Raw genomic sequence first — 19,905 nt, 5'->3', positions numbered from 1 at the left:
TCATGGAGGCGTACATGAGGAATGGCTGGAGTGGCGTCCCAATCTAGAAACGGTGTTCCATCTGTTAGAGAGTCCCATCCTATCCCACATTTCCTCCGTGATCATGGAGACATACGGCTGGGACGGCTAGAGGAGCATCCTGGACAAAGAGACGTTGTTCCAGTGACTACAGAGTCACTAGAGGCAGAAAAGGGGTGGGAGGCCGGAGGGGAGGTAGAGGCCAGAAAGAAGTGGAGGCCGCAAAGACGTGGGAGGCCGCAAAGACGTGGGAGGCCGGAGGGGAGGTAGAGGCCAGAAAGAAGTGGAGGCCGCAAAGAGGTGGGAGGCTGCAAAGGGGTGGGAGGCTGAAAAGGGGTGGGAGGCTGAAAAGGGGTGGGAGGCTGGAGGGGAGGTAGAGGCCAGAAAAAAGTGGAGGCCGAAAAGGGGTGGAAGGCTGGAGCGTGTCCCGCATCATAGAGAAGTTACATTTGGGACAGCTAGAGTGGCATTCCGCTCGTGGAAACGGTGTTCTGGCCCCCTACCGAGTCCCTTCCCCTGCCGCAAGTCCTCCGGGATGAGAGAGACATACCTGCCACAGGGCTAGAGTGGCATTCCCGTCATGGAGGTGGTGTTCCAGCGCATGGGGACTCCCCTCTGGTCTCGGGCAGCCTCCCGATGACGGAGATATACCTCCGGCACGGCTAGAGTGGCATTCTGAACAGAGAGATGCTCTTCCGGCAGATAGAGACTCCACTGCGATCCCGGAAATCCTCCCCGATCAGAGAAACATACGTCAGGGCTGGCCAGACAGGCCTCCCTATCGTTGTCAACGGTGTTCCCACAGCTAGAGAGTCTCCTCCCATCCCAGAAGTCCAAGCAGAGCACACACACATCCCTCCCAGACAGCCAGAGTGGCATTCCAGAGGTAGAGCACCTCGAGACTCCGTTCCAAACACACAAGTCCTCCCGCATCACAAAGACATCCATCCAGGAGGGCTAGAGTGGCATTCCGGCACACAGGGATGGTATTGCCATGGCTAGAGAGAAGTGTCCGATCCCAGAAACCCTCCTGTATCACGGAGACGTACCTGCTGAATGGCTTGAGTGGCATTCTGGTCATAGAGCGGGTTGCCCGGCAACGAGACGGTCACCTCCCATCCCAGAAATCCGCCTCGATCACGGAGACACACCTCCAGGACGGCTAGAGTGACGTTCTGGACCGTACGTACATCTTTCACACCGCTAGAGAGAGTCACATTTGATCCCAGAGGTCCTCCCGCATCCTGGAGGCATACCTCTGGGACGGCTAGAGGGGCGTTCCGGTGCTACAGGCGATTTTCCCACGGTCAGTCCGTCGCCTCCGATGCCAGCAGTCCTCCCGCATCATGGAGATATAGATCCAGGGTGGCCAGAGGGGCATTGCGGCCATCGAGACAGTGTTCCAGCAGCTAGAGAGTGCCCTCCAATCCTGGAAGTCCTGCCATGTCCTGGAGACACACCTCCAGGCCGGCTAGACGGGTGTTCCGGCCATACGGGCCGTCTTCGGGGAGATAGAGACTCCCCTTTGAAGGCAGCTTTCCTCCCGCAGCATAGAGACATAACCTCCCAGGCAGCTAGAGTGGCATTCCTGCCATAGAGACAGTCTTGCGGTGGTTCGAGAGGCCCCTCCAAGCCAGGAAGCCCTCCCGGATCAGAGAGAGACACCTCCAGGGCGGCTACAGTGGCATTCCTGTAAGAGAGACTTTGTTCTGGGAGCTAGAGAGTCACCGACGATCCCAGGATTCCTGCCACATCATGGAGACACACCTGCAAAACATGGAGCGTGGCGTTCAGGCCATAGAGACGCTGTTCGGGCGGCTAGAGAATGCGCTCCGATCCCAGAATCAAATCAGGCATCATAGACACATACATCCAGCGCAGCTAGAGTGGCGCTGCGGTCAGAGAGACTGTTTTCCCTTGGCTGGAGAGTCCTCTGTGATCCCAGAGCTCCTCCCAGATCTTTGAGTCATCCTTCCGGGACAGCTAGAATGGCGTTGCAGTCCTAGACATGGCACTCCCGTGGTTAGAGAGTCCCCTCCAATGCTAAAATTCTCCCGGATCATGGAGGCGTACATGAGGAATGGCTGGAGTGGCGTCCCAATCTAGAAACGGTGTTCCATCTGTTAGAGAGTCCCATCCTATCCCACATGTCCTCCATGATCATGGAGACATACCTCTGGGACGGCTAGAGGAGCATCCTGGACAAAGAGACGTTGTTCCAGTGACTACAGAGTCACTAGAGGCAGAAAAGGGGTGGGAGGCAGAAAAGGGGTGGGAGGCCGGAGGGGAGGTAGAGGCCAGAAAAAAGTGGAGGCCGCAAAGAGGTGGGAGGCTGCAAAGGTGTGGGAGGCTGGAGGGGAGGTAGAGGCCAGAAAAAAGTGGAGGCCGAAAAGGGGTGGAAGGCTGGAGCGTGTCCCGCATCATAGAGAAGTTACATTTGGGACAGCTAGAGTGGCATTCCGCTCGTGGAAACGGTGTTCTGGCCCCCTACCGAGTCCCTTCCCCTCCCGCAAGTCCTCCGGGATGAGAGAGACATACCTGCCACAGGGCTAGAGTGGCATTCCCGTCATGGAGGTGGTGTTCCAGCGCATGGGGACTCCCCTCTGGTCTCGGGCAGCCTCCCGATGACGGAGATATACCTCCGGCACGGCTAGAGTGGCATTCTGAACAGAGAGATGCTCTTCCGGCAGATAGAGACTCCACTGCGATCCCGGAAATCCTCCCCGATCAGAGAAACATACGTCAGGGCTGGCCAGACAGGCCTCCCTATCGTTGTCAACGGTGTTCCCACAGCTAGAGAGTCTCCTCCCATCCCAGAAGTCCAAGCAGAGCACACACACATCCCTCCCCGACAGCCAGAGTGGCATTCCAGAGGTAGAGATGGTGTCGGCAAAGCACCTCGAGACTCCGTCCCAAACACACAAGTCCTCCCGCATCACAAAGACATCCATCCAGGAGGGCTAGAGTGGCATTCCGGCACACAGGGATGGTATTGCCATGGCTAGAGAGAAGTGTCCGATCCCAGAAACCCTCCTGTATCACGGAGACGTACCTGCTGAATGGCTTGAGTGGCATTCTGGTCATAGAGCGGGTTGCCCGGCAACGAGACGGTCACCTCCCATCCCAGAAATCCGCCTCGATCACGGAGACACACCTCCAGGACGGCTAGAGTGACGTTCTGGACCGTACGTACATCTTTCACACCGCTAGAGAGAGTCACATTTGATCCCAGAGGTCCTCCCGCATCCTGGAGGCATACCTCTGGGACGGCTAGAGGGGCGTTCCGGTGCTACAGGCGATTTTCCCACGGTCAGTCCGTCGCCTCCGATGCCAGCAGTCCACCCGCATCATGGAGATATAGATCCAGGGTGGCCAGAGGGGCATTGCGGCCATCGAGACAGTGTTCCAGCAGCTAGAGAGTGCCCTCCAATCCTGGAAGTCCTGCCATGTCCTGGAGACACACCTCCAGGCCGCCTAGACGGGCGTTCCGGCCATACGGGCCGTCTTCGGGGAGATAGAGACTCCCCTCCGAAGGCAGCTTTCCTCCCGCAGCATAGAGACATAACCTCCCAGGCAGCTAGAGTGGCATTCTTGCCATAGAGACAGTCTTGCGGTGGTTCGAGAGGCCCCTCCAAGCCAGGAAGCCCTCCCGGATCAGAGAGAGAGACCTCCAGGACGGCTACAGTGGCATTCCTGTAAGAGAGACTTTGTTCTGGGAGCTAGAGAGTCACCGACGATCCCAGGATTCCTGCCACATCATGGAGACACACCTGCAAAACGTGGAGCGTGGCGTTCAGGTCATAGAGACGTTGTTTGGGCGGCTAGAGAATGCGCTCCGATCCCAGAATCAAATCAGGCATCATACACACATAAGTCCAGCGCAGCTAGAGTGGCGCTGCGGTCAGAGAGACTGTTTTCCCTTGGCTAGAGAGTCCTCTGTGATCCCAGAGCTCCTCCCAGATCTTTGAGTCATCCTTCCAGGACAGCTAGAATGGCGTTGCAGTCCTAGACATGGCACTCCCGTGGTTAGAGAGTCCCCTCCATTGCTAAAATTCTCCCGGATCATGGAGGCGTACATGAGGAATGGCTGGAGTGGCGTCCCAATCTAGAAACGGTGTTCCATCTGTTAGAGAGTCCCATCCTATCCCACATTTCCTCCGTGATCATGGAGACATACGGCTGGGACGGCTAGAGGAGCATCCTGGACAAAGAGACGTTGTTCCAGTGACTACAGAGTCACTAGAGGCAGAAAAGGGGTGGGAGGCAGAAAAGGGGTGGGAGGCCGGAGGGGAGGTAGAGGCCAGAAAGAAGTGGAGGCCGCAAAGACGTGGGAGGCCGCAAAGACGTGGGAGGCCGGAGGGGAGGTAGAGGCCAGAAAGAAGTGGAGGCCGCAAAGAGGTGGGAGGCTGCAAAGGGGTGGGAGGCTGAAAAGGGGTGGGAGGCTGGAGGGGAGGTAGAGGCCAGAAAAAAGTGGAGGCCGAAAAGGGGTGGAAGGCTGGAGCGTGTCCCGCATCATAGAGAAGTTACATTTGGGACAGCTAGAGTGGCATTCCGCTCGTGGAAACGGTGTTCTGGCCCCCTACCGAGTCCCTTCCCCTGCCGCAAGTCCTCCGGGATGAGAGAGACATACCTGCCACAGGGCTAGAGTGGCATTCCCGTCATGGAGGTGGTGTTCCAGCGCATGGGGACTCCCCTCTGGTCTCGGGCAGCCTCCCGATGACGGAGATATACCTCCGGCACGGCTAGAGTGGCATTCTGAACAGAGAGATGCTCTTCCGGCAGATAGAGACTCCACTGCGATCCCGGAAATCCTCCCCGATCAGAGAAACATACGTCAGGGCTGGCCAGACAGGCCTCCCTATCGTTGTCAACGGTGTTCCCACAGCTAGAGAGTCTCCTCCCATCCCAGAAGTCCAAGCAGAGCACACACACATCCCTCCCAGACAGCCAGAGTGGCATTCCAGAGGTAGAGCACCTCGAGACTCCGTTCCAAACACACAAGTCCTCCCGCATCACAAAGACATCCATCCAGGAGGGCTAGAGTGGCATTCCGGCACACAGGGATGGTATTGCCATGGCTAGAGAGAAGTGTCCGATCCCAGAAACCCTCCTGTATCACGGAGACGTACCTGCTGAATGGCTTGAGTGGCATTCTGGTCATAGAGCGGGTTGCCCGGCAACGAGACGGTCACCTCCCATCCCAGAAATCCGCCTCGATCACGGAGACACACCTCCAGGACGGCTAGAGTGACGTTCTGGACCGTACGTACATCTTTCACACCGCTAGAGAGAGTCACATTTGATCCCAGAGGTCCTCCCGCATCCTGGAGGCATACCTCTGGGACGGCTAGAGGGGCGTTCCGGTGCTACAGGCGATTTTCCCACGGTCAGTCCGTCGCCTCCGATGCCAGCAGTCCTCCCGCATCATGGAGATATAGATCCAGGGTGGCCAGAGGGGCATTGCGGCCATCGAGACAGTGTTCCAGCAGCTAGAGAGTGCCCTCCAATCCTGGAAGTCCTGCCATGTCCTGGAGACACACCTCCAGGCCGGCTAGACGGGTGTTCCGGCCATACGGGCCGTCTTCGGGGAGATAGAGACTCCCCTTTGAAGGCAGCTTTCCTCCCGCAGCATAGAGACATAACCTCCCAGGCAGCTAGAGTGGCATTCCTGCCATAGAGACAGTCTTGCGGTGGTTCGAGAGGCCCCTCCAAGCCAGGAAGCCCTCCCGGATCAGAGAGAGAGACCTCCAGGACGGCTACAGTGGCATTCCTGTAAGAGAGACTTTGTTCTGGGAGCTAGAGAGTCACCGACGATCCCAGGATTCCTGCCACATCATGGAGACACACCTGCAAAACATGGAGCGTGGCGTTCAGGCCATAGAGACGCTGTTCGGGCGGCTAGAGAATGCGCTCCGATCCCAGAATCAAATCAGGCATCATAGACACATACATCCAGCGCAGCTAGAGTGGCGCTGCGGTCAGAGAGACTGTTTTCCCTTGGCTGGAGAGTCCTCTGTGATCCCAGAGCTCCTCCCAGATCTTTGAGTCATCCTTCCGGGACAGCTAGAATGGCGTTGCAGTCCTAGACATGGCACTCCCGTGGTTAGAGAGTCCCCTCCAATGCTAAAATTCTCCCGGATCATGGAGGCGTACATGAGGAATGGCTGGAGTGGCGTCCCAATCTAGAAACGGTGTTCCATCTGTTAGAGAGTCCCATCCTATCCCACATGTCCTCCATGATCATGGAGACATACCTCTGGGACGGCTAGAGGAGCATCCTGGACAAAGAGACGTTGTTCCAGTGACTACAGAGTCACTAGAGGCAGAAAAGGGGTGGGAGGCAGAAAAGGGGTGGGAGGCCGGAGGGGAGGTAGAGGCCAGAAAAAAGTGGAGGCCGCAAAGAGGTGGGAGGCTGCAAAGGTGTGGGAGGCTGGAGGGGAGGTAGAGGCCAGAAAAAAGTGGAGGCCGAAAAGGGGTGGAAGGCTGGAGCGTGTCCCGCATCATAGAGAAGTTACATTTGGGACAGCTAGAGTGGCATTCCGCTCGTGGAAACGGTGTTCTGGCCCCCTACCGAGTCCCTTCCCCTCCCGCAAGTCCTCCGGGATGAGAGAGACATACCTGCCACAGGGCTAGAGTGGCATTCCCGTCATGGAGGTGGTGTTCCAGCGCATGGGGACTCCCCTCTGGTCTCGGGCAGCCTCCCGATGACGGAGATATACCTCCGGCACGGCTAGAGTGGCATTCTGAACAGAGAGATGCTCTTCCGGCAGATAGAGACTCCACTGCGATCCCGGAAATCCTCCCCGATCAGAGAAACATACGTCAGGGCTGGCCAGACAGGCCTCCCTATCGTTGTCAACGGTGTTCCCACAGCTAGAGAGTCTCCTCCCATCCCAGAAGTCCAAGCAGAGCACACACACATCCCTCCCAGACAGCCAGAGTGGCATTCCAGAGGTAGAGCACCTCGAGACTCCGTTCCAAACACACAAGTCCTCCCGCATCACAAAGACATCCATCCAGGAAGGCTAGAGTGGCATTCCGGCACACAGGGATGGTATTGCCATGGCTAGAGAGAAGTGTCCGATCCCAGAAACCCTCCTGTATCACGGAGACGTACCTGCTGAATGGCTTGAGTGGCATTCTGGTCATAGAGCGGGTTGCCCGGCAACGAGACGGTCACCTCCCATCCCAGAAATCCGCCTCGATCACGGAGACACACCTCCAGGACGGCTAGAGTGACGTTCTGGACCGTACGTACATCTTTCACACCGCTAGAGAGAGTCACATTTGATCCCAGAGGTCCTCCCGCATCCTGGAGGCATACCTCTGGGACGGCTAGAGGGGCGTTCCAGTGCTACAGGCGATTTTCCCACGGTCAGTCCGTCGCCTCCGATGCCAGCAGTCCACCCGCATCATGGAGATATAGATCCAGGGTGGCCAGAGGGGCATTGCGGCCATCGAGACAGTGTTCCAGCAGCTAGAGAGTGCCCTCCAATCCTGGAAGTCCTCCCATGTCCTGGAGACACACCTCCAGGCCGGCTAGACGGGCGTTCCGGCCATACGGGCCGTCTTCGGGGAGATAGAGACTCCCCTCCGAAGGCAGCTTTCCTCCCGCAGCATAGAGACATAACCTCCCAGGCAGCTAGAGTGGCATTCCTGCCATAGAGACAGTCTTGCGGTGGTTCGAGAGGCCCCTCCAAGCCAGGAAGCCCTCCCGGATCAGAGAGAGAGACCTCCAGGACGGCTACAGTGGCATTCCTGTAAGAGAGACTTTGTTCTGGGAGCTAGAGAGTCACCGACGATCCCAGGATTCCTGCCACATCATGGAGACACACCTGCAAAACATGGAGCGTGGCGTTCAGGTCATAGAGACGCTGTTTGGGCGGCTAGAGAATGCGCTCCGATCCCAGAATCAAGTCAGGCATCATAGACACATACGTCCAGCGCAGCTAGAGTGGCGCTGCGGTCAGAGAGACTGTTTTCCCTTGGCTAGAGAGTCCTCTGTGATCCCAGAGCTCCTCCCAGATCTTTGAGTCATCCTTCCGGGACAGCTAGAATGGCGTTGCAGTCCTAGACATGGCACTCCCGTGGTTAGAGAGTCCCCTCCAATGCTAAAATTCTCCCGGATCATGGAGGCGTACCTGGGGAATGGCTGGAGTGGCGTCCCAAACTAGAAACGGTGTTCCATCTATTAGAGAGTCCCATCCTATCCCACATGTCCTCCGTGATCATGGAGACATACCTCTGGGACAGCTAGAGGAGCATCCCGGACAAAGAGACATTGTTCCAGTGACTACAGAGTCACTAGAGGCAGAAAAGGGGTGGGAGGCCGCAAAGGTGTGGGAGGCTGGAGGGGAGGTAGAGGCCAGAAAAAAGTGGAGGCCGCAAAGTGGTGGGAGGCTGCAAAGGGGTGGGAGGCCGGAGGGGAGGTAGAGGCCAGAAAAAAGTGGAGGCCGCAAAGGAGTGGGAGGCCGCAAAGGCGTGGGAGGCTGGAGGGGAGGTAGAGGCCATAAAAAAGTGGAGGCCGAAAAGGGGTGGAAGGCTGGAGTGTGCCCCGCATCATAGACAAGTTGCATTCGGGACAGCTAGAGTGGCATTCCCGTCATGGAGGTGGTGTTCCAGCGCATGGGGACTCCCCTCTGGTCTCGGGCAGCCTCCCGATGACAGAGATATACCTCCGGCACGGCTAGAGTGGCATTCTGAACAGAGGGATGCTCTTCCGGCAGATAGAGACTCCACTGCGATCCCGGAAATCCTCCCCGATCAGAGAAACATACGTCTGGGCTGGCCAGACACGCCTCCCTACCGTTGTCAACGGTGTTACCACAGCTAGGGAGTCTCCTCCCATCCCAGAAGTCCAAGCAGAGCACACACACATCCCTCCCAGACAGCCAGAGTGGCATTCCAGAGGTAGAGATGGTGTCGGCAAAGCACCTCGAGACTCCGTTCCAAACACACAAGTCCTCCCGCATCACAAAGACATCCATCCAGGAGGGCTAGAGTGGCATTCCGGCACACAGGGATGGTATTGCCATGGCTAGAGAGTCGTCTCCGATCCCAGAAACCCTCCTGTATCACGGAGACGTACCTGCTGAATGGCTTGAGTGGCATTCTGGTCATAGAGCGGGTTGCCCGGCAACGAGACGGTCACCTCCCATCCCAGAAATCCGCCTCGATCACGGAGACACACCTCCAGGACGGCTAGAGTGGCGTTCTGGACCGTAGGCACAGCTTTCACACCGCTAGAGAGAGTCACATTTGATCCCTGCATCCTTGAGGCATACCTCTGGGACGGCTAGAGGGGCGTTCCGGTGCTACAGGCGATTTTCCCACGGTCAGTCCGTCGCCTCCGATGCCAGCAGTCCACCCGCATCATGGAGATATAGATCCAGGGTGGCCAGAGGGGCATTGCGGCCATCGAGACAGTGTTCCAGCAGCTAGAGAGCCCCCTCCAATCCTGGAAGTCCTGCCATGTCCTGGAGACACACCTCCAGGCCGGCTAGACGGGCGTTCCGGCCATACGGGCCGTCTTCGGGGAGATAGAGACTCCCCTCCGAAGGCAGCTTTCCTCCCGCAGCATAGAGACATAACCTCCCAGGCAGCTAGAGTGGCATTCTTGCCATAGAGACAGTCTTGCGGTGGTTCGAGAGGCCCCTCCAAGCCAGGAAGCCCTCCCGGATCAGAGAGAGAGACCTCCAGGGCGGCTACAGTGGCATTCCTGTAAGAGAGACTTTGTTCTGGGAGCTAGAGAGTCACCGACGATCCCAGGATTCCTGCCACATCATGGAGACACACCTGCAAAACATGGAGCATGGCGTTCAGGTCATAGAGACGCTGTTCGGGCGGCTAGAGAATGCGCTCCGATCCCAGAATCAAATCAGGCATCATAGACACATAGGTCTAGCGCAGCTAGAGTGGCACTGCGGTCAGAGAGACTGTTTTCCCTTGGCTAGAGAGTCCCCTGTGATCCCAGAGCTCCTCCCAGATCTTTGAGTCATCCTTCCGGGACAGCTAGAATGGCGTTGCAGTCCTAGACATGGTACTGCCGTGGTTAGAGAGTCCCCTCCAATGCCAAAATTCTCCCGGATCATGGAGGCGTACCTGGGTGTGAAATATGTTTATCTGATTCGTGTGATGAAGTGTAATCTTCTGTACTTTTATGGATTTCTCCTGCACCATAAAAAGGGGTATTTTACAGGAGAAAGTTAAACTACTTGGCTGGTATATCAGCTCAAACCAGTTTGACCACTGACCGCATAGTATTGTGTAAAGAAAGTGCATGCATAAGGTTTGGGGTCATCCTGGGGGCACGATGAGGAAGATTCGAGAAGACTCTAGCAGGAGAAGAGGGCATGCGCTGAAGAAGACACGCCTGTTCATTAATATGTATTAGAAGACACGCCTATTCATGAATATGTATTAGCGAACAGGATCACGCTGAGGAAGAGTCGAGAAGATTCTAGAAGGAGAAGAGGGCATGCGCCGAAGAAGACACGCCTCTTCATGAATATGTATTAACGGACAGGATATAAACCAGGAACAGGAACTGAACCGCGTGCATCTTGGTGGAGCAGAGACTCCCGGCGCACCCAGCGCTGTTTGCTTGCCTCTATTCACTTAATAAATTGTAAATTTGAATTGGAATCCTGTTTGGGACTAAATCATTTATAACAATTGGGGGCTCGTCCGGGAGGGTCTTGGTTCCTGAATTCTGACTTGATCTAGGAGGGGCGCCCCACCTTTTGGTGGCTCCTGATCGGGTCGGGTCAGGACTAACGCCATCCTGAACCTGAATAGGGGCAAGCAAAGAATTTGATTTTTTGTGAGCTCCCTTGCCGGCTGCAGCAGTTTATTTTGCCCGTAATTCTGCGCGCGAAAATCCGAACGAAGACGACGGAGTCCTAAGTATTTAAGGTGTATACCGTTCGGTTGGGTAGGATTCGGTTGCCTGTGTGTGTAAGAGTGTGACTGAGACGGAACCTAGTTCCAAAGCGATTGTGGAGGTCTTCTAACCGCGGTTCCAATCTCCCGCGAGGGACTTGGCCAGTGAAGGACCGAAGCGATTCTTAGAGGATTCGTGGGTGGGTGATAGGTCCTAAACCCCCTGCAAGACACTCTTACTGGTAGCCAAGGGCTGTAGGAATTGCCACAGTAAAAATTCCTAGATGGGTCAGACGAAATCGAGAACCCAGGACCAGAAGAAAGGGAGCGAATTACTAGAAATACCTCCGGAGAGTCCATTAGGAGTAATGACTGAAAATTGGAATGATAGGGGCCCCAGAAAAGGAAAAAGTAAATTAAAATTAGTTCAATATCGTATGGTAGAATGGCCAAAAGAACCTTTGAGACCACATGTCTTTTGGCCTGTGTTTGGATCTTTTGAAGACTGGGTCTGCCAGGCCTTAAATATATATGTTAATTCAAAGGAACCTTTTAGTCAGGAGGAAAGTGATTATGCAGGATTATGGGACAGAACTTTACGGTTTTTTCCAGCCTCAATACTTACATTAAAAACAGATGAAAAGTTTGAGGAAGAAGAAGAGGCGAAAAGTGAAAAGGAAAAAGATGATAAATGGGAGCCACTGGATAACCTACCGCCTCCATATTCTAATAATCCATCTCCGGCGGCGGCTCCCCCTCCAGTGGCCGTAGTACCTCTATCTGTACCACCGTTGCCCCTATCTCCACCACCAACAGCACCGGAATTAGATCGACCTCCGGCTGCATGTAAGAGAAGTAGGACTGCTGTATCTGAGGGAGCTTCTCTATAACCCTTACGAGAAGTACCCCTCGGAGGCAATCAGGGAGGCATCGGGTTTGTGGCAGTCCCATTAAATACCACAGATGTAAGAAATTTCAAGAAAGAAATGGGGACCCTGTTAGATGATCCCCTCGGAGTAGCTGAAAAATTGGACCAATTCCTAGGCCCCAATACTTATACCTGGGAAGAAATACAGTCCATTTTAGGGATCCTATTCACTGTTGAGGAAAGGGGAATGATTAGACAAGCTGGAATGAGAATTTGGGAAAGACAGAATCAGGCAGGACCCCCGGGAGATCAGAAATGGCCAAATGTGGATCCCCACTGGGATCATCAACAACCCCAAGGAAGACAAAATATGAGGGATTTGAGAACGTTAATCATACAGGGAATAAGGGAAGCGGTTCCCCAAGGGCAAAACATTACTAAAGCATTTAATGAACAACAAGGGAAAGACGAATCTCCAACAGAATGGTTGGAGAGGTTGAGGAAAAACCTACAAATGTATTCTGGAATTGATCCGAATACAGTGGCTGGGACCGCACTCCTTAAAACACAATTTGTAGCTAAATCCTGGGGGGATATAAGAAGGAAATTAGAAAAATTGGAAGATTGGCAAGAAAGAGGATTAGAGGAGTTACTTAGAGAAGCCCAGAAAGTCTATATTAGGAGGGACGAAGAAAAACAAAAAGCAAAAGCAAAAATTTTTGTAGCAGCAGTAAGGGAAAGTCAGAAAAATAAGAGAGTTACATGTCAGTAGTAGGAGCAAAAGGAGAGCCTTTTAAAGTAAATATATTGAAAGATGTAGAAGTAGAAACAGAAAAGAAAATTTGTCTTAATGATTTACTTTTGCTCCCTGAAGCGGAATACAATTTATTAGGAAGGGATTTGATTTTGAAGTTAAACTTGAGCATTCAGAGTCAAGGGGACAAATTGCAGATTAAATTATACACTTTAACACAAGAGGATGAAGAAGCTATTAACCCCTCAGTGTGGTATAAGGAAGGGGAAACTGGAAAGATAAAAATGGACCCCATAAGGGTTCAAATAATAGATCCGCACCGCCCAATTAGAATCAAGCAATACCCTATACCTATGGAGGGTCGAAAAGGATTAAAACCTGTAGTTGACAGACTTTTGGAAAAAGGAACCCTAGAACCATGTATGTCACCTCATAACACGCCCATTCTTCCCGTAAAAAAAACGGATGGGTCATACAGGATGGTGCAGGACTTAAGAGCTGTAAATCAGCAAACAATCACTAAATTCCCTGTGGTGGCAAATCCTTATACTTTATTGAGTCATATATCTCCCAAACATACTTGGTATAGTGTAATAGATTTGAAAGATGCTTTTTGGGCCTGTCCTCTGGATGAGGGATCCAGAGATTATTTTGCCTTTGAGTGGGAGGACCCCGAAACAGGACGAAAACAACAATTAAGATGGACTGCGTTACCACAAGGGTTTACAGAGTCACCAAATCTATTTGGACAAACTTTAGAAAAAATTCTACAAGATTTCACAATACCTAAGGAGGTAAAATTATTGCAATATGTGGACGATTTATTAGTAGCAGGAGAAACTGAAGAGGGGATCCGAAAAGCCACCATTAAATTGTTAAATTTTCTAGGGGAAAAGGGATTAAAGGTGTCCCGATCAAAGCTACAGTTTGTAGAACAAGAAGTAAAATACTTAGGACATTGGCTGAGTAAGGGAAGGAAGAAGTTAGATCCTGATAGGGTATCTGGGATTCTATCCTTAAGACCCCCACAAACTAAAACGGAAATTAGGCAAATACTGGGATTATTAGGATATTGTAGACCATGGCTTGAAAATTATAGTGATAAAGTAAAATTCTTATATGAAAAATTAACTAATAACCAACTTAAATGGTTTATTGAAGATGATCAGAGATTTGAGGAAGTAAAAAAGGCATTAATACAAGCACCTGTATTGAGCCTCCCAGATCTAGAAAAACCTTTCTATCTCTTTGTGAATACATCAAGCCAGACAGCATATGGAGTTCTTACTCAAGACTGGGCAGGAATCAAAAAACCCGTGGGGTATTGTTCTAAGTTACTTGATCCAGTAAGCAGAGGATGGCCTGCTTGTCTCCAAGCTTTGGTTGCTACAGCATTATTAATAGAAGAAGTTAGGAAGATTACCTTTAGTTCTCCTTTAAAAGTGTATACCCCACACAATGTACAACAAAAAGCGGAAAAATGGTTAACGGACAGCCGAATCCTAAAGTATGAAGCAATACTAATAGACTCCCCTGACTTAGAACTGAGGGTGACTTCTGCTCAGAGTCCAGCACAATTTTTGTTTGGAGAACCATCAGAGGTATTACAACATAACTGTTTAGAGGTAATTGAGACCCAGACAAAGGTGAGACCAGATTTAAGAGCTGCTGAGTTGAAAAATGGAGAAGCGTTGTTTATAGATGGCTCCTCCAGAGTGGTAGAAGGGAAGAGAAAATCGGGTTATGCAGTAATTAATAAGGACTTGCAACTTGTGGAATCAGGACCTCTGAGTCCATCATGGTCAGCTCAGGCTTGTGAGCTGTATGCCCTATGTAGGGCCCTGGAATTATTAAAAGGAAGAAGTGGGACTATATTTACAGATTCTAAATACGCATATGGGGTGGTCCACACTTTTGGAAAAATTTGGGAAGAGGTTTGATTAATACTCAAGGGAGGAATTTAATACATCAAGAATTAATAGTAAAGATTTTGAAGGCGTTAAGAGAACCAAAGGAGATAGCAGTGGTACATGTGAGGGGACACCAAAAGGGATTAGATTACCGAACTAGAGGAAATAACTTAGCAGATAAAGAGGCCCAGGAAGCAGCCTTGAGGGCTAAAGTTGACAAACAAAGGAGGACACCAGCAAAGAAGAACGAGAGGAAAGAGAGAAGAAGTTTACGCCAGAAGAACAAACAAAATTGGAGAAAATAGGAGCTAAATTAGAACAAGGAAAATGGACACTGCCTGATGGGCGAGAAATGTTGCCAAAAGCCTACACCAGGCGAATATTAGAACGTTTGCATGCGCAAACACGTTGGGGTACAAAAGCGTTAAGTGATCATTTTCTTAAACAATTTGGTGGTATTGGAATTTTTGAGATCATTTAACACAGTGGGTAGAAGCGTACCCTGTAGCACGAGCTACGGCACAGATGGTGGTAAACTTATCTCCCCTCTGGGAAGGGCCTTTCGCGAGTGAAAGGTCCAGTGAAGGAGTGGAAGGTCACATCTGACTAAATTGCTGTGGGAATTGTATTGCGGCCACTCCTGTTTAGGAGTGAAACATGAAATTCCCACAGTTGCTAAAAATCTATTTGTAAAGTCATTGAATATAACTAATTGTTACGTTTGTGATGGAACAAATCAAGGTGAACGATGGCCATGGGAAGCTATGGAGAGAAATGTAAGTAATCCCCAAGTTTGGAAAACAATGGGAAAGGGTAATAGGAAACAACAATGGGTACTCCAAACGAGTATAATCGGAAGGAGTTGTTGGCAAAAGAAGAACAGGAAAAAGGAGCTGGAACTAGAATTTGTCCTTTGTGTAGAAGGTGGTGTGTATTTGTAAGATTAGTGTTGCAGGCTAACTGGCAGTTTTCTGTAGCCATAAAGCCTTGCAAATAAAGAGGATTGCCAGGCTCGGGCAACTGCTCAGGTCTGGACAAACCACTGATCTAGCAAAGCTCTGGCCTTCACAAGCAGTGCTCAATTAATTTGGGTACTAAGAAAGCACCCCCTTAAAGGAAAGAAGAGGGCAAGACCGGAGGGGAACTGGTGTTGCGGCTTAAAAAGGGTCTGCCAAGGGCTGCAACCCCTTCGGGCTGTGAACGCCGATCACTATGGCCCTGACCGGACCTCTTCTAGTTCTACTTGGGGTGAGTTCCTTGACTCTGACTACGGAAAATAACTGTAGTCAATATTGGAACAAGTCCAGCTGGGGTTTACCCCAGAAAAACGGAAAAAGTGAGGACCTTTTCTAATTGTACAGCGCATACCTGTAATGAACAATAAAACCTAGTTTTTTCCTGTTACCCATAAATTAGGGAGAACGAATGGCATCGTGAGAGACAAACTTGGAATGGAATCAATCTAGGAGGATTTTGGGGAGATTTTATGGGTGGTGATCGCTTACTAAAATGGGGATAGTTGTATTGAGGATATGTGGGGCATTGTTACTAGATTAATCTACTCGGTTATACTCAATTGGAAATGAAAACACGAATCAATACTTTAAAGAAAAAGATGGGGGATTGTGAAATATGTTTATCTGATTCGTGTGATGAAGTGTAATCTTCTGTACTTTTATGGATTTCTCCTGCACCATAAAAAGGGGTATTTTACAGGAGAAAGTTAAACTACTTGGCTGGTATATCAGCTCAAACCAGTTTGACCACTGACCGCATAGTATTGTGTAAAGAAAGTGCATGCATAAGGTTTGGGGTCATCCTGGGGGCACGCTGAGGAAGATTCGAGAAGACTCTAGCAGGAGAAGAGGGCATGCGCTGAAGAAGACACGCCTGTTCATTAATATGTATTAGAAGACACGCCTATTCATGAATATGTATTAGCGAACAGGATCACGCTGAGGAAGAGTCGAGAAGATTCTAGAAGGAGAAGAGGGCATGCGCCGAAGAAGACACGCCTCTTCATGAATATGTATTAACGGACAGGATATAAACCAGGAACAGGAACTGAACCGCGTGCATCTTGGTGGAGCAGAGACTCCCGGCGCACCCAGCGCTGTTTGCTTGCCTCTATTCACTTAATAAATTGTAAATTTGAATTGAAATCCTGTTTGGAACTAAATCATTTATAACATGGGGAATGGCTGGAGTGGCGTCCCAATCTAGAAACGGTGTTCCATCTGTTAGAGAGTCCCATCCTATCCCACATGTCCTCCGTGATCATGGAGACATACCTCTGGGACGGCTAGAGGAGCATCCTGGACAAAGAGACGTTGTTCCAGTGACTGCAGAGTCACTAGAGGCAGAAAAGGGGTGGGAGGCTGCAAAGTTGTGGGAGGCCGCAAAGGTGTGGGTGGCTGGAGGGGAGGTAGAAGCCAGAAAGAAGCGGAGGCCGCAAAGGCATACGAGGCTGCAAAGGTGTGGGAGGCTGGAGGGGAGGTAGAGGCCAGAAAAAAGTGGAGGCCGCAAAGGGGTGGAAGGCTGGAGTGTGTCCCGCATCATAGAGAAGTTACCTTTGGGACAGCTAGAGTGGCATTCCGCTCGTGGAAAAGGTGTTCTGGCACCCTACCGAGTCCCTTCCCCTCCCGCAAGTCCTCCGGGATGAGAGACACATACCTGCCACAGGGCTAGAGTGGCATTCCCGTCATGGAGGTGGTGTTCCAGTGCCTGGGGACTCCCCTCTGGTCTCGGGCAGCCTCCCGATGACGGAGATATACCTCCGGCACGACTAGAGTGGCATTCTGAACAGAGAGATGCTCTTCCGGCCAATACAGACGCCACTGCGATCCCGGAAATCCTCCCCGATCAGAGAAACATACGTCTGGGCTGGCCAGACAGGCCTCCCTACCGTTGTCAACGGTGTTCCCACAGCTAGAGAGTCTCCTCCCATCCCAGAAGTCCAAGCAGAGCACACACACATCCCTCCCAGATAGCCAGAGTGGCATTCCAGAGGTAGAGATGGTGTCGGCAAAGCACCTCGAGACTCCGTTCCAAACACACAAGTCCTCCCGCATCACAAAGACATCCATCCAGGAGGGCTAGAGTGGCATTCCGGCACACAGGGATGGTATTGCCATGGCTAGAGAGTCATCTCCGATCCCAGAAACCCTCCTGTATCACGGAGACGTACCTGCTGAATGGCTTGAGTGGCATTCTGGTCATAGAGCGGGTTGCCCGGCAACGAGACGGTCACCTCCCATCCCAGAAATCCGCCTCGATCATGGAGACACACCTCCAGGATGGCTAGAGTGGCGTTCTGGACCGTACGCACAGCTTTCACACCGCTAGAGAGAGTCACATTTGATCCCAGAGGTCCTCCCGCATCCTGGAGGCATACCTCTGGGACGGCTAGAGGGCCGTTCCGGTGCTACAGGCGATTTTCCCACGGTCAGTCCGTCGCCTCCGATGCCAGCAGTCCACCCGCATCATGGAGATATAGATCCAGGGTGGCCAGAGGGGCATTGCGGCCATCGAGACAGTGTTCCAGCAGCTAGAGAGCCCCCTCCAATCCTGGAAGTCCTGCCATGTCCTGGAGACACACCTCCAGGCCGGCTAGACGGGCGTTCCGGCCATACAGGCCGTCTTCGGGGAGATAGAGACTCCCCTCCGAAGGCAGCTTTCCTCCCGCAGCATAGAGACATAACCTCCCAGGCAGCTAGAGTGGCATTCCTGCCATAGAGACAGTCTTGCGGTGGTTCGAGAGGCCCCTCCAAGCCAGGAAGCCCTCCCGGATCAGAGAGAGAGACCTCCGGGGCGGCTACAGTGGCATTCCTGTAAGAGAGACTTTGTTCTGGGAGCCAGAGAGTCACCGACGATCCCAGGATTCCTGCCACATCATGGAGACACACCTGCAAAACATGGAGCGTGGCGTTCAGGTCATAGAGACGCTGTTTGGGCGGCTAGAGAATGCGCTCCAATCCCAGAAGTCATCAGGCATCATAGACACATACGTCCAGCGCAGCTAGAGTGGCATTGCGGGTCAGAGAGACTGTTTTCCCTTGGCTAGAGAGTCCCCTGTGATCCCAGAGCTCCTCCCAGATCTTTGAGACATCCTTCCGGGACAGCTAGAGTGGCCTTCCAGTCCTAGACATGGTACTCCCGCGGTTAGAGAGTCCCCTCCAATGCCAAAATTCTCCCGGATCATGGAGACGTACCTGGGGAACGGCTGGAGTGGCGTCCTAGTCACGGAAACCGTGTTCCATCAGTTAGAGAGTCCCATCCTATCCCACATGTCCTCCTTGATCACGGAGACATACCTCCAGGACAACTAGGGTGTACATCCTATCATAGAGATGGTGTTTCCACCGTTAGAGAGCTTCCTCCGATTCTAGGAGTGCACCCAGACCATGGAGACATACCTGCTGAATAGCTTGAGTGCATTGCAGTCGTAGAGGTGGTTTTCCCACAAGTACAGGGTTATCTCCAATCCCAGAAATCATCCTGCATTATGCCGACATACCTTTGGGACGGCTAGAGTAGTGTTCTGGACCTTAGAGACAGTTTTCCCAGTTGGAGAGTCCTATTCAATCCCAGAAGTCCTCCCAGATCATGGAGACATAGCTCCAGGACAGTAGACTGGCATTCCAGTCGTACAGACAGTTTTCCCGTGGCTAGATAATCACCTCCAAGCCCAGAAGTCCTCCTGCATCATGGAGGTATACATCCAGGACAGCCAGAGTGGCTTTCTGGTCATAGAGAAGGTGGTGCCGTGGTTAGAGAGTCCACTCCAAGCCAGGAGGTCCTCTCTGATCACAGAGAAGTACGGAAAAGGTTTGGGAGACCGAGAAAGGGTGGGAGGCTGTGATGCAGGTAGAGGCCAGATAAAGAGTGGAGACCAAAAATATGTTGGAGCCTGTAGGGCAGGTGGAGGCCAGAAAAAATTTAGAGGCCAAAAAGGGGTGGGAAGCTGAAAAGGTGTGTGAGACCAGAGGACCATTAGAGAACAGAAGAAAGTGGATGCCAAAATGGCATTGGAGACAGAAAAAGGCATGGGAGCCTGGAGTGTGAATAGAGGCCAGAAAAAAAGTATAGGCTTAAAAGAGGTGGGAGGCCGAAATCAATTGGGAGGATCGAGAGTGAGTAGAGGGCAGAGTAAAGTGGAGGCTGAAGAGGGGTGAGGAGAGGACAGAAGAAATTGGAGGCTGAAAGCAGGCTGCAACACTGGCGAGTGGGCAGAGGCTAGAATAAAAGTGGATGCCAAAAAAGGTGTGTAGAGTCTAAAACAAAGTGAAGGCCAAAGAGGGGTGAATAGAGGCCGAAGAGGAGTGCGACACTGGAGAGTGAGTAGAGCCCAGATGAAAGTGGAGGCTGAAGAGGAGTGAGTAGAGGCTAGAAGAAATTGTAGGCCAAAAAAGGGGAGCAGCCCTGGAAAGTGAGTAGAGGCTAGAACAAAGCGGAGGCCAAAGAGGGGTGGGAGC

The sequence above is a fragment of the Phaethon aethereus genome (genome assembly GCF_964289735.1).
Source record: "Phaethon aethereus genome assembly, chromosome: 26".
In the NCBI taxonomy this organism is placed as follows: Eukaryota; Metazoa; Chordata; class Aves; order Phaethontiformes; family Phaethontidae; genus Phaethon; species Phaethon aethereus.
This window is presented reverse-complemented; position numbering follows the sequence as displayed.